A 14,605-nucleotide genomic window follows, 5' to 3' on the forward strand; every position below is an offset into this window, starting at 1 on the left:
AGATGTGCTGTAAATTTCTTAATATACCTTTTCTTTATGAACTCTTACTATTCCAAAAGTTAGTAGGTTATATATGCCACAAACTTCCTTTCACATACCACAATACAAACATTGTAAAAGGAGTGCAGCACTTATTGACCATGCATTTGTGTATTACAGAATTTAGAATTAGAACGCATCAGTGACATATCACTTGTTTAGACTCAACTTTTATTTTTGATTCTTTTAGGAAGACCTGTAAACATAAACACATCACCCCCACAAGCTGATACATTCCTACTCCTTTTATGGTGTAAACATCAAGACAGTGATGCCTGATGGAGCTTGAGATTATGCTGAGTGAACTTCCTCCACAAGCTAAAACCTAGTTTTCAATAAAAACTGAATACAGTAAACCATTTTCTACAAATGGTCATCACTGCATTTCTTTACTCCATATATACCATATGCTCCTGCCCATTACCTGGTTCTGTTTTATTGGAATGTTCTTAAAAGAGTAACAGATTTCTTAGAACATTTGTACTATCTCAAGTCAGTGACTTTGTTCCTTGATAGGAAGTAAATCACATACACTTCCTTCATGCCCTGTAATCTGGTCTACATCGCAAGTGAGAACTTCCTAAAAGAGAATCAAAGTAACAAACCAGAGGGTCATCTGAGATGTAACATCTTAATTCTCAGACTTTTTCCCCTTTAAGTGTTTATCCATAAATCTATAGTGTAACTCAAGATAATATTTCCCTTCACATAAAATATTATCTGAAGATGAGTCTCCAGTTTTCTTGCAGAACAAGGATGGCAGGACCACTCAAACAAAGTACTACATCATTCCTGAATCCCCCTAAGACAACTGCTGTCAATTAAAAGGAAAAACAGAGTAAATAGGAACATTATTTTGCTACAGACAAAGCTACAGACAAAGTCTAAGCTTTGGTAATGGATAAGTGGGGAGCCCTCCAGCAATCTCATAGGAAGTTTTTATAAACTCAGTTATACAGTTGGACAAATTCTGCATAAATATGGCTTTTCCCTTGGATCTCCTTGACAGTCAGGGAGATTTGCAGAAAGGCCCAGTCTTGTAAATTAGAAAAAGACATCAAAGCCTTCTCCTAGAGCAACACCTCAATCTCAGAAGAACAAGAACGAAGCTTGGGGGGGGGGGGGACACGGGACACGGGACAAATAAACAAAAAAAAAAGTATTTATTTTCTCCTTTCTGCAAAATCTCTAGCACTAGCTTTTTGGTACCAGTCTTCTGAGGACTTTCCATTAGGAAATCTAGGTTGTCCTTTAAAGCAGATTTTGTCAGAAGAGAACACTCCATAAGAAGGATTCAGCACAGAGACAAAGGGCTTTCACGCTTAGCTCAAAGATAATGACCAGCCTAAATGACCAGCCTAAGTGACATTTTCAAAGAAAAGTATAATGGAATTCAGGCTTTTAAGTATTTTATCAAGGTTGCTAGAATTAAGCTCAAATTATATTAGTCAGTAAGATCAATCACTGAAGAGATATCAAAATCTTCAGACATGCTACAACAGTGTGTTGAACAAAACCCCCCCAAAAGTATGTGTGAGGCATGAGCAAAAACCGTTTCTAGGAGAAACTGTTCAAAATTAATTAAATGTTCTCTATCCTAAAAATAAATAGTCCAGGATAACAGGAAACATAGACTAAAGTAGAGTAACTACCCAAGAATCTATCTGGTCCTTTGCCAACTAAGTTCATCTGGTCAAGTTCTTTTACCTATAAATTGAGACAACAAAAACTAACCAAAAAGAGGAAGAGCCAGAAAGAAGCTACGCACACAGCTGTCTGACCGAAAGATCAGAAATCATTTATCTGAAAGATCCTAAGCACACACAAGTTCTGAAGCATAATGTCTTAAACACTCCATTAACCTCTGAGGTGAGCAGGTCAACCTTAGCAAATCCCCTGTCCTTGAAGGTAATTCTGAGAACACCGTTCCACATTTCCCATTCACAATCCCCTCACAATGGATTAAGTCACTGAACCAGTGTGCCCAGGGAACCCAGAAGGTACATCACTGACTATGTTAGGGTATACTGTGTCAAATGCACAGTCTCAAAGACTAACTACCGTCCTAAACAGAGAAATTAATCTTCGCTATCTTGCACACCGACATACTTGCTCTGGTCATGGCATCACCAGCCACGGATGAAAAATACGTGGTATGCATGCTGTGCAAGTATGGTACTAACTCACTGCAAAATTGCTAGGGTGAACTTCCAATATGATCATTCCAGAGCAAGACAAGAGACATAAACAACATCCTTCTGTAGGTGTTACCACCACTGGAAGGCTACCAACAAAAAGAGAATTCGAAAGATGCTAGAAAGACAGACTCTTAAAAGTGAACTGTTCTATCAAAGCTTACCAAAGATGCCTACACAGATGAGCATGAGAGGTGACATAAGTCTCACATAGTCCAACTGCTAGGTACATTCACACATGATAGGAGGATGGAAAAAAATTCTCAGTTGCCAGACCAACTTCCAACAGAAAAAAAATCTATAGAAGTCTTCACAATTCTCAAAGCCAGACAACCTGCAGTAAATGCAATAACCAGTGTCAGGGCAAGAAAAGACATGGGACAATGCAACGAGAACTGGGAACTAGAGAACTAGCATCTAGATGCTCAAAGGAATCAGATGACAGCCAATTGCAGAAGCAAAATTCTGAGATGACACCAATTCTTGTTAAACATTCCTCAGTAAGTAATACTTCTGGAGATATATCTCCAGCTCCTTGTGACCAGAAATTTAAAAGTTGGACATTCATTAGTTACATAATCATTAAATGGTGCAGGCATCTTTATGACAACCTCCGGTACAAAAGTTATAAAGAATATATGCATCCTAAGATTACCCTTTGAAAAAGTTGTGATCATATAGAACAGTGTGAAAGGTGTGAACAGTATGAAAATAAGATGACACAAAAAAGGTAAAAGAAAAACGAAAGACTCGGAGAACAAAACAAAAAGGTGGCAAATAGCCTGTAGTGGAAGAGGCAGTCCAGCTCAAAACCAAGCAACTGAGGACTGTGGCACAATCTGCCTTTCCGTGCTTGCCCGAGAGAGCATCAGTGCAGTCTGAAAATATTAAGGAAAAATATAAACAGCTAAAGATCTTGTAATATCAATACTCAAGAAGTTTACCATTCAGAACAATTAAAATAGTTTCATTTCCCCCCATGTCCTCAGAGTCTTCATCACGTATACTGTTTCTCCATTTCTCTAGTCTGAAACACTACAAGAAAGTTATTTTGTATTATAACTTACTTTCTTATAACACAGTATTTCTTACCAGGGAGAAAGCACTGACCCTTACTTCTTATAAAGACTGCCAAATTCTTTAAAAAAATCACTTTATAAACATTAAGTTCAGCCTTATGATATTATGCGAGCGCAGTAAATATGCCACAGATGGACAAATGGATCAGGAAGACAAAGTTAGTGACAAAACCAGAACAGAAGTTGCATCTGTGCCTCTGTCATCTAGTCACAGAATAAGATAACAAGCAACCATGTACCTGTTGGACAATGGAGCATTTATACTTTTCAGAGAGATCAGCGAACAGAAAGGAAGCTGCTACTATATAAGAACTTTTCTCAACAACAGTCCCATTATCGCTGAGACCACAGTGAAGGAAGGAAGGACAGAAGGATGGAAGAAGGAAAAGATGGAATATAGACTATGATGAGTTATCAGAAATCGTCAGTTATCCCATACGTCCAACTTAACATCTGTTAAAATAATCTGATTCTCAAAGTACTGCGCAGCCATCCCCTGGGAAAAAAAGGGGGTGGGGGCGGTGGCTGGCTTTTGAGATGTCTTCACTTGAGCATACTACATTGGTAACCTGACCATACTTTTGATTTACAAATATACAATATAAAGAGAAATAACATATAATAAAAATAGTGCAACTGCTTCTACGCTTTTCAGACAGAAACCTCACTGAACTACCTCTCTTAGATATCTAGCTAAATGGTGAGAGTTCCCCAGGAATGAGAATAAGGGTTTGAGTAAAACCAGTAAAAAAAAATCAGACAGATGATTGCTGCAAATGTTTCCTGAAGTTATAATGGAAAAAAAAAATCACAAGGAATTACATTAATATATGCATTATTTTCTTTAACTATACAAATTTTGCTTGTGTTCACAGCATTTTCAAAGCGCAATGAAAGATGTTCGGTCAAAGCCCACCTCAGAAAGTTTGATACTTTGACAGTCAACCTGACTCAGATTCAGATTCACTGATTTATGACTGGTATTCTCCCTGATAAAGGTTTATTTGTAACAGTCTTTCAATCCTGATCTATGAGTGGCTAGTCATTTACCTTTAGTTAAAAATTGCTCTTGATGCTATAATTATAGAAACAGAAGACAAATGAATATTTTATCATCATCATTAAAAACATTAACAGGATGTTACCAATGCGTGCACACACTCAAGACTTATTTACACTTGGATATATCTCCATCTTTTCAACATTTTTTTAAAAATACAGAGCAGACACCAATTTACCTGCAAGCAATCTCTTTTCCTTACTGCTTTGACATACAGGACACAAGAGGAGGACTATCCTAGCAAAACGTGTGTTCTTCTTGCCAAAATACAGTAACAGGATCTCAAATGCAGTCAATTTACAAAGTTTGCACTGTCACACCTTCCTAGAAAATCATCCTAAATTCTACAGCCTGTGTTCTTAGATGCAATACCCTGCTAGCAGCAACATACCCAGCTTCAGACCATCAAAACTGTCATGCTTGATCAACAGCAATATATGTCAACATAATGCTTTCATCTCATCTAAAAACGTTTTCTGCTATGCTACTGACTTTCAGCTGACAACGAAATCTTAATATATATGTAGTATAAAATGACATTTCTCCAGATATCTTGTTATTTAAAAATACTTGAGAAAAGAAACCATGGATGACAGCAAATGGTACCTGTACTAAACAATTTTGAGTTATGTTATTATTTCTGACACTTTAAATACTGCTTGCACAGGCTTTCACATTTGGACACTCTATACAGTTTTCTGTAACTCTTTAAGACAATTCTTGACAAAAAGATGCCTGTTAAATAAGGAGTTTGGTCAGTATGTAAAGAATAGGTTCAAGTATACAACCATTCCAAGGACAGTGCAATGTAATATGTCACCCTGAGAAAGGGTGGAGAGTACTTCATACTAACCACCATCACAGGAAGGACACTGAACCAGATGAATCACTAATTTGATTCATTATATATTATACATTGAAATAATCTAGATTAAGCGTATTACATGTTCCACACAGCATCCTGGTTTTTCTTTCACCGCCATTCACCTAAAGGGGGCCTGACCAGATTTCTGACTAGCTCATCCATCTTTTCTGGTTGCAAAAGCAAGGCAAGTTCATATTGACTCAATATTTCTACCAAACGAAACGGCCAAACAACTTTTATGAGCGCACAAACCACTTTTTCTTCCAAATGAAACACTGTAACAATAAACTGCTGTAGTTTTTTGCTAAGATTAACACTTCAGAGCAACAAGACTTTTCTAACGACAGTATGCCTGTTGTTACATTAGAGGGGACAACACGCAATATTAATCTGTAGCTCTGAAAAACTGAAGAATCTACTGTGATCCTTCCTGAAGTTTTGAAAGAGTTGTTTTTATTCATCCCAAACAAAAAAACTCAGGAGTTTAAAACTCTGTAATTTACATAACTAAAACACTACTTTATAAATCAGTATTTGCACTGGTATAACATCTTTGTATCACCATGGTTTCAAATATTGTACAAATATGTAATAGGAAGACACTCCTTACTCCAAAAGCTTCACATTCTTCTAAGCTTCAGAAGGCAAACTACAAGAACATAAAAAAAAAAAAAATCAATGGTAGAAGATGAGAAAAGTTGAATAAGCATGTTTTACATAAAAGGTATCAGTTTCATGTTGTCATATTCCTACAGCTAGTCAACTGACATGGGTTTTGTAAGCACAGAACTACAATGGTGTTTGGCTATAGGTTTCATTTATTTATTTACTTAAGAATTTCTTCCTCCCAAGGGAGACGAGCAATGGTGTAAAAGTTTTTAAAACAAGGTTGCAGAAGAAATTAGCTGAATTTTCTTCTGTTTCAGTCTAGAATAACTCGGACATTTTATTATTACCTATAGACATCTTTTCCTCCCCTTACTCTTTATGAAAATTTTTTCACACACTTACCTTCCTTCAGTGCATGACTGCCATAGTATGATTAGAGTTGATAGGTCAAAAAATAAGAAAACCTCCTAAACTCAGCTGTTCCTTGGTTTCCTTCAGTGAAAATGGACAGCCCAAAACCTACATATTATCCATCACCTGCATGTCTGAATGATGCAATGAAATAACAATAATACCAGGGTTTTTTTTCCATAGAATGGTTTCACATCAAATCCAAGACTCTTTTGAGTAAGTAATAAAAGCCTATTACAATCCTGAACACATCTGATACAGCAGTTTATTTCCTACTAAAGATTGTTTTTAGCCCAGAAGTTCATCAGAGTTAAAAACACTATAAAGGCAACATAAGTGAAAACTGAATTCTACAATTCATGCAGCTGCAGCCAGATTGTTTACTATGGATAAGCACACCAAAGTTTTCAAACCCCTGATGCTGAGCAACAGTAGAGCTATCTGTCTTACGTACTCTGCCTGTACGGTCCTGCAAGCGTTCTCTACAGAGAAGATACTGAATGATTTAACAGTATTACATTAACGAGGACTTCTGTGACAACGTTCAGTAAAACAATTTTCTACGACAGAGTGAACCAAAGTCATTACTGAATGGCTGTCACCTTCACCGCTTCTCTGGGATGGTGACCAAAAGTGAAAAACAGTTAACGCCTCAGAGAAGTCCAGTATAACATCCATAAATGAACTTGCCTTGTACAGGGATATAAAGTTATTTCATTAAAGCAGAAAATGCCTCATACTTTTTCACCAGAACTCTCACGTATTCAGAATGGTAACCGCTGGCAGAGTTTCAAAGATTTTTCTTAACTTTCTCAGAAATGGAAGATCTTCGGAGACAAGGCAACAGCTTAAAAGGCCAGTGGCACAGAGCGATCTTTTCTTCAGTACCGGTAATTTAATTTTTGGGGGGTAAAATTAACCAACTCACTAACATACATTTTCAGCATAACCCTTAATGTGACCCCCATACTCTTTATATCTTTCTTCAGATTGCAGTGTCCCCCAGGGGTCAGTACTCGGTCCAGTCTTGTTCAATATATTCATCAGTGACCTGGAGGAAGGCACAGAGAGCACCTTCAGCAAGTTTGCTGATGATACTAAACTGGGGGGAGAGGCTAACACACCAGAAGACTGTGCTGCCATTCAGAGGGACCTGGACAGGCTGGAGAGGTGGGCAGAGGGGAACCTCCTGAAGTTCAACAAAGGCAACTGCAGGGTCCTGCACCTGGGGAGGAAGAACCCCAGGCACCAGGACAGGCTGGGGGTTGACCTGCTGGAAAGCAGCTCTGCTGAGAAGGACCTGGGAGTGCTGGTGGACAATTGACCATGAGCCAGCAATGTGCCTTTGTGGCCAAGAAGGCCAATGGTCTCCTGGGCATTGCCAGCAGGTGGAGGGAGGTGATCCTGCCCCTCTCCTCAGCCCTGGGGAGGCCTCACCTGGAGTACTGTGTCCAGTTCTGGGCTCCCCAGTACAAGAGAGACATGGCACTCCTGGAGAGAGTCCAGCGGAGGGCTACCAAGATGATTAGAGGGCTGGAGCACCTCTCCTATGAAGAAAGGCTGCGAGAGCTGGGCCTGTTTAGCCTGGAGTATTAGTGTAGAACAGCCATAAGAACTCAGGTTGCTCAAATATAATAAAAAAGATTCCAAGAAAAAGAAATTAAATATTAACAGAAATAGACCTTCTGCTTCAATTCTCACCGAAAGACAGAAGACCACTTGATTATGTGTTCATGCCTTCAAAAGAAAGAAGGTCCCTGCACAAGACTGTCTGCTGGACACTTCCAATACACTTCAAGGAAAAGAAGGGTTAGAAAGTTCCTCAAGTAAAAAAAAAAAAAGTTTTTTAACATTATATCACAACAGAGTAACTTCAGTTAATTTTAGCTCTGTAAGCCTGGCCAGGGAGGAAGAAAAACTAAAGGAACTACTTGATCTTTATGGACTATAACTTATCCATTCAGAGACATATACAAAAATAACCATTTGATTCAAGGCTCTGCACGATTATTCTCCGAGTTCTTACAATTGTCAAAAGCATCGCGCTCTTACAACTTTCAAAAACATCTCGCTCTTACACACTGGACAGGAAAATAATTACCAAGCCTTCAAATATATTAGACTTGTTCTACGATGAACTCAAAAAGAGAGTGCTTTTTTTCAATTGTTGCCGTTTTGTTAATTGAGATCTAGGAGCTACCTAGACTTCAAAATAAACCATAGACAGTTACACACCATAAAATCCAATTTAAATGGCAGCACAAAAACCAGTTTATCATTAAACAGCTCTTTGTTTAGATAGGTAGTAATATCAGTGTTATCTAAAAGTATTTATGAAGTTAGGCTGCTAAAGAGAGTAGACAATTGTCTTTAACCCAAAATAAGTATTTCTTCTTAATCTTCTCACAAGATCTTTGTGATTTCATCTTGAATGTTCTATTTCCCCAGTAAGGAAGAAATTCAGTGTTAAAAGTTGCTTTACAGTTAAATACCTTTCCCAATGCAGACTAAATACATTTATCTAAAAGGTGATATATTTGAAAAGATAAAACTCATAATATATGAATTTCACATATAATTGAAATATTCCTCTTGTCTTCCTCCCATCACACCTCCCCCTGCCCCCCGACCCGCCAGCTTACAAAGAAGGCATAAAAACAGCAATATATCAAACACAGAAGGGAGCTGCACAAGAACTGTGATGGCAAGCTCCAATTGGTAAGTATGGCACATAAAAGAGCATGTTTTCTAACAAGTAGGAAGGTTAGAAATGTCAAAGACATCAGTCAAATATGACTTAGTAATGTCTAACCCCTTCCTGCTGTGAGGTTGGTTATACTAGGAGTGACTCTTCTTCAGTCAGCTAAAATCACTGGCCCTAGGAGGTCGCTCTTAATCATAAAAGCAGCATGTGTGAGAGCAAGGTGAAGAAGCTACCACTTCTACACATCATCACACTATAAAGTGCTACAGTAATCAGAATGATCAGGACAAAAGAATATAAAAGTACTACTCTGCTGGCTTCCTGAGTGTTTCCTGGCTTTCCACAGACTAGATCAGGGTATGTAATTTGAGGCTAGCAATGAATAAGCATAAATTCCAAGAAGCGTTCGGGCTGGCCATGCCGTTAGTAATGCCCATAAGGACTAGAAAACCAAAACAAAGCAAAACACTTGTGTCGCAGCTGACCCACGGTGGTAGTGGGCACACATATATGGCAGGCCAAGTGTCCTGTAAGATCATTTAAATTAGCTTATATATCTTTCATTGAAGAGGAAGCTGATTCAAATTGGCTTGTGTTTGCTGAAAACATAGGTGTTTATCATATAGTAATCATGGAGATGATGACACACGGTAACTGGTAAATGAACCAACATTTGTTCATACATTTAAGCCTTTAGGCATGGGTTTTCCTGATGACGGTAGTTTAAAGAATATTCCCAAAAGGATAAAGATACAAGTCATCTCCTAACACACCTGCATTCGGACACCACCAAGTTACTCACTCTGATCTCCATCTTTATGAAGGTACTTTTATCAACCTCTTTACAAGCTTCTTTGACCAAGAAAAAAATAACTGTTCATGGCACCTGTAAATATCTAGGAGACCAAATCTGAGAGTTAAAAAGCATAGTATCTTTCCAGCATTTTATGATGCAAGCTTTTTATATGGGACAGCAAGTGCCATGCACTTCATTTGTACTTTTACGAAGTGAATTTTACTTGATATTTGCTATGTAGTTATCTCAGCGATGTTTGCATTTCTACTTCTCTTCTAGGAGAAGAAAAGAAAGCTTTACTCTTGCTTTTTCTCCCCCCTCTCTCTAAGCTGCTCTCTCAAGACACCGGAAGGCTACACTACACCCAAGATATTATTACGGTACACTGATGTTGGTGTAAGATTGCCATCTTCTGGTAAAGAAAACGCAGGCTACAGCACAGCTAGGCGCTCCCTCACAAGCCAGCCTTTCCCCAGGGAGCACCCACCTGCCGCCGCAGCGAGCGGCCGGCCGCCGCCTCCATCAGGCGCCTGGGCGGCCCGGCGCCTCGTTAGGGCCGGTGAGAGAAAAGGACCACGACGCCGCCGCCGCCCGCTCCCTCTTTGGGCCGCCACCGAGGGACGGGACGGGACGGGACGGGACGGGACGGGACAGCACCTCGCTGCTCCCCACTCCCACCAAGATAGAGACTTTCCTCGACGCCCTCCCACAGCCGCCGCACCGCTGCCTCCCTCAGTTCCAGGCACCTACTGAGGGGGAACCCACTCCCGCTCCCTCAGCGCTTCGCCGACCAACGGTCGCCTAACGGCCGCCCATGCGCACACGGGGGTTCGCGGGAGGGGGCGGGGCGGGGCGGGGCGGGGCGGGGCGGGGCGAGGCGGGGCTCGCCTCCAGCTGCCGCCGCGCGGTTGGCGAAGCCGTTGGGGCGCGCCGCCGCGCGGGAGTGGCGCCAGCCATAGAAGGGCGTCGGGCGGGCCCTAGAACGCAGGCGCGGTGGCCAAGTGGTAAGGCGTCGGTCTCGTAAACCGAAGATCACGGGTTCGAACCCCGTCCGTGCCTGCCCCGGCCCGGCGGGAGCTAGCCCCGATCATTTTTAGAGGAGGGCGGCGCCCGGGCGGCGGGTGGTGGGGAGAGCGGCGGCGCGGGCCCTGCCCGGGGCACAGCGGGGGCGGGCGGAGAGTCCCGCGGGAGTCAACGGCCGCCCGGCGGCGGCAGCGACACAACATGGCGGCCCCGCCCCTCACACCTGGCGGCGGTGGCAGGGGAGGAGCGGCGCCGTTTTGTTTGGGCGGGATCGGCGGGGTTTCGCGTCGGGCAGAGCTGCGCCTCGTCGGCTGCCGCCGTCCCTTCCTGCGGCGGCGGCAGCGCTTTTCAGCAGGCCGCCTGCCTCGGGGCCCAGCCCTGCCTCTGGAGGGCTCGTGGCGCGAGGTGGCGGCGGGGAGGGAAAAGCTGGTCGGGCCGGCGGCGAGGGAGAGCCCCCGCGGGGCGGCGCGGCGCGCCTGCCCAGCGCTGGAAACGCAGCAGGTGGGGCCGTTTGTTCAGTGGCAGGCTCTCCCGCGCCTCCTGGCGGCTGTGAGGATTACCGTGTTGTGTCAGCTGCACGTCGCTCAAGTACGTGGCTGCTGGAGGCGCTGCGCTTTGCGCTCGCACGGGTTTGCGGCCAACGCTTCAGCAGACTGGGCAGTGGTGAGCGAACAGGCAGCGAGGAGGATATCGGAGTACTTACCTGCCGCTTCGTGTTTGCACTTCTCCTAGCAGGAAACCTAACGACGACACCACTCGAGTCTCCCTGGATGGAAGAGAGACTTGTTTAGCGGTTACAGTTTCAGTACAAAGGCAAACTGAAACCCCCAAATGTTCCAAGCTGGTTTCTATTTTTTTCAGATGTTCTTGCTCGCAGGTAATGCAGATACTGAAGAATAGCAGCGTCCCTGAACTTGTCTTAATAATAGGGTTTGCAAAACTGAACATATAAATCAAACGCAAGGACCAAACGTATATCTGATAAATATTGCTTTCTGTTACTACAACCCTAGGGATAAACCTAGAGAGGAATCACCTCACGTGTGGTGACTAATGCTTACATAAATTGTTGTTCATTTGTTCTTTAGAAATAAGTCTATAACAATAAGCAAAGTATACATGAGATCTATAGCTTCATGTCTATCCAGCGTAAAAATGATTGGAGGCCTCTGATTTTATGTTGTAAGATATACATAGAAATTTGAAAATACAGAGCTCCTCTTAACAAAGTTTGCAGACAGAACTTCTGTTGCAGATAATGATAACTTTACTAAATAACCTTTTGAAGACATGTCTTATGGTTATTTACTTGAAATTATATATTGATTTTGTAATTAGAAAAATACCTATGAGATTGCAGCAAAAGTGAAGCTGTTGCTGAATAGAAATTGATCAGCTCAGTAGTAGTTAAGACATGTAGAAACAAGTAAAACACCATACATGTTTACTGCAATGACACATATTCGTTTACATCATGTCAAATTACATTTCCCTCCAAATTTATGACTTTTTCTTTGCATCCTACCTAATGGAAGTTAATTGATGATATTGCCTCTGTTTCTAGGTTGATTTGCACAGTATTTTCTAGCCTTAGTAAAACCAAAGTTTTAAAAAATCCAAAAAGAATATTGAGCTCTTAGGCTGCATACGGTAACATTCCACTAGTATTTTATTATTTTATACTTTCAGACATTAGATGAGAAGTTTATTTGCCAAGTATTAAGCTTTCTATCGCAATTTTGAAGCATTAATAGACAGTGACTACTTTTGACATAATTTGCCTTATTTCTCTGATACTTACCATGGGCACAAATGACAGATTGCTTCTTTCTTTTTTTGCAGAAGGATCGAACCTTTGTGATACTGTTACTCTTGCTGCCTTCCGCTTTTCCTTGCTAGACAACCCAATCCCAACACGTACAAATATTGCCTTTGAGGTCCTGTTTTCTGCATCTCTGATTACCCCTGCTGCTGTTCCCTGGAGTCTCTGCAGTGGCTACATGTATCCTCCTTGACAGGAAGGGCCCCGGAGCGGACACGTTACTCAAGCCGTCAGCACGGAGCAGAGCAGGACGGGGCTCCGCACCGGGACTCGTGTGCGGGTGTGAACAACAGCTTGCGTTGCGTGCACCGGCCGCCGTGCCCAGCAGAGGCCGGCTGCCGTAGCTGCGCTGCCCTCGGGAGCTGTGATTGTGCCGTGCGAGGTGAGAGCAATCGCGCACGTACGCGCGCCACCCAAACGAGCGCACGTGGCCCTCAACCAGACCACGCGGCATGAAATTTCCGCTGGAAGCTTCCTGTGGCTCAGCAGCCGCCCGGCAGCGCCGCAGCTTGTGCCCGCGCCCGCTGCGGGAGCTGGGGCGAGCGGCCGCCCCGGGCTGCCGTGCTGGGGCGTGGGCCGCTGGCCACGGCTGCGGTCAGCCGAGCAGCGGGAGCGCGACGGCAGCAGCGCGGGCACCTCTGTGCAAAGTTTGGAGTCATGGGAAAGCAGAGCCCTCCCTCTAACCTAGCCTCCAGCACCCATCGCTGTGTCATTTTTTATAGCTGAGGCTGTTTACGTATCCCTCGCGCTGTTCAGTCACAGTGCTGAGAGCAGAAGGTAAAGCAGGAAAGAATTTAGTTTCAACGTTTTTGTCATTTTAACAGTGTCTCTTGCCGCCTCTCTATTTAATTGCATATTACATGTGACAACCAGTGCGACCGACAGAGGACAGCACATCCATTTCTTTCAGTGATCAAAATATCCTCAACTGCAAGCTGTCGTTCACTTTTCACTCAGGAAATTAGAGTGACTAGTGTAGTAAAGCAGCGTGCCAAAAACAAAACGGTCAGCTTAAAAGGGCCCTTTTTGCAATTCACTGGAGCTGGTTTGAATTCCAAGAGATTACTTAAATCTACTTCTAAACAGGCATTATTACTAATGCAACACTGTAGATAAACGTATCTGAACGTTGGCTCTTTATTTTTAAGCAATTGTATATTGTGTATGAAGTTAACGGTTAAAACATACTTAACAGTCGAAGCATACTTAAGAAAGATTGTCAGGTAAATGCTGCTAATTCTCCTTCAGAACTGCAGTCAGAGAAGGTATCTATAACTAGATTTTGACTAAATGTGTTTATAAAATATTGAAGTGAAGCCAGACTCCAGTGTTTTTATTGCATTTGGTTTTGAGGGAGTGAAGACTCTGCAAGTCATAATGAAATTCAAAGAACAAAAACAAGAATTTCATATGGCCAAGGGGAATTTAATTATAAAAATTCAATTAACCCCCAGGAGTTACACACATTGAAATCTATTATTATCTTTCCCCAAAAGCTGGCTATTGTGTTTTTTAAAGCAACCTCTACTGTTCCTGGAAAAAATCATGTTTTATTACAAATACATTGACATCTTTATGTCATTATTAGCACATAATAATGCTTTAATCTGTTGGCGTCATCTGAAAGCTATGCAAACATTAATTACACTTCTACCTCCTATGAAATGCATGAAACAGTTTTTTACTGGGAAGACTGACATGAGTAAAGAAAGGATTGTGCGTTAGACACATGCACAAAGCAAATACAGAGATTTAGGAGATGTACGAGTAATAATAATGAGTAACAGTGCCTGAGTGGCAGTGTGCGGGTCTCCTGCAAATAGAGATTTACGTTTGTCACGCGGGGCCTGATCCTGGGAACTGCTGAGCAGAATTACTCAGCAGACTAAAATTCCATTGAGTCAACAGGAGCTGACGGTGCTCAGCACTTCACGTTATTGGGGCCCTAAAATAAAAGCCAACCACACACATCCCTGTTCATGTGAGCAATGATACTGCACAT

At 42.2% G+C, this 14,605-nt stretch overlaps 1 long non-coding RNA gene and 1 other non-coding gene across 2 annotated transcripts; both read left to right on the plus strand.

Annotated features, from left to right (window-relative positions):
• The first annotated feature begins 10,674 nt into the window (after positions 1–10,674).
• LOC138061101 (uncharacterized) lies at positions 10,675–14,262 on the plus strand. Its single transcript, XR_011134746.1, has 3 exons — positions 10,675–10,762; positions 11,307–11,658; positions 12,624–14,262. It is a non-coding gene; the product is annotated as an uncharacterized lncRNA (long non-coding RNA).
• On the plus strand, positions 10,746–10,817 carry TRNAT-CGU (transfer RNA threonine (anticodon CGU)). The gene has a single exon. It is a non-coding gene; the product is annotated as a tRNA-Thr (tRNA).
• Positions 14,263–14,605: the final 343 nt, after the last annotated feature.

This window comes from Struthio camelus, chromosome 15, assembly GCF_040807025.1.
Source record: "Struthio camelus isolate bStrCam1 chromosome 15, bStrCam1.hap1, whole genome shotgun sequence".
Lineage (NCBI taxonomy): Eukaryota > Metazoa > Chordata > Aves > Struthioniformes > Struthionidae > Struthio > Struthio camelus.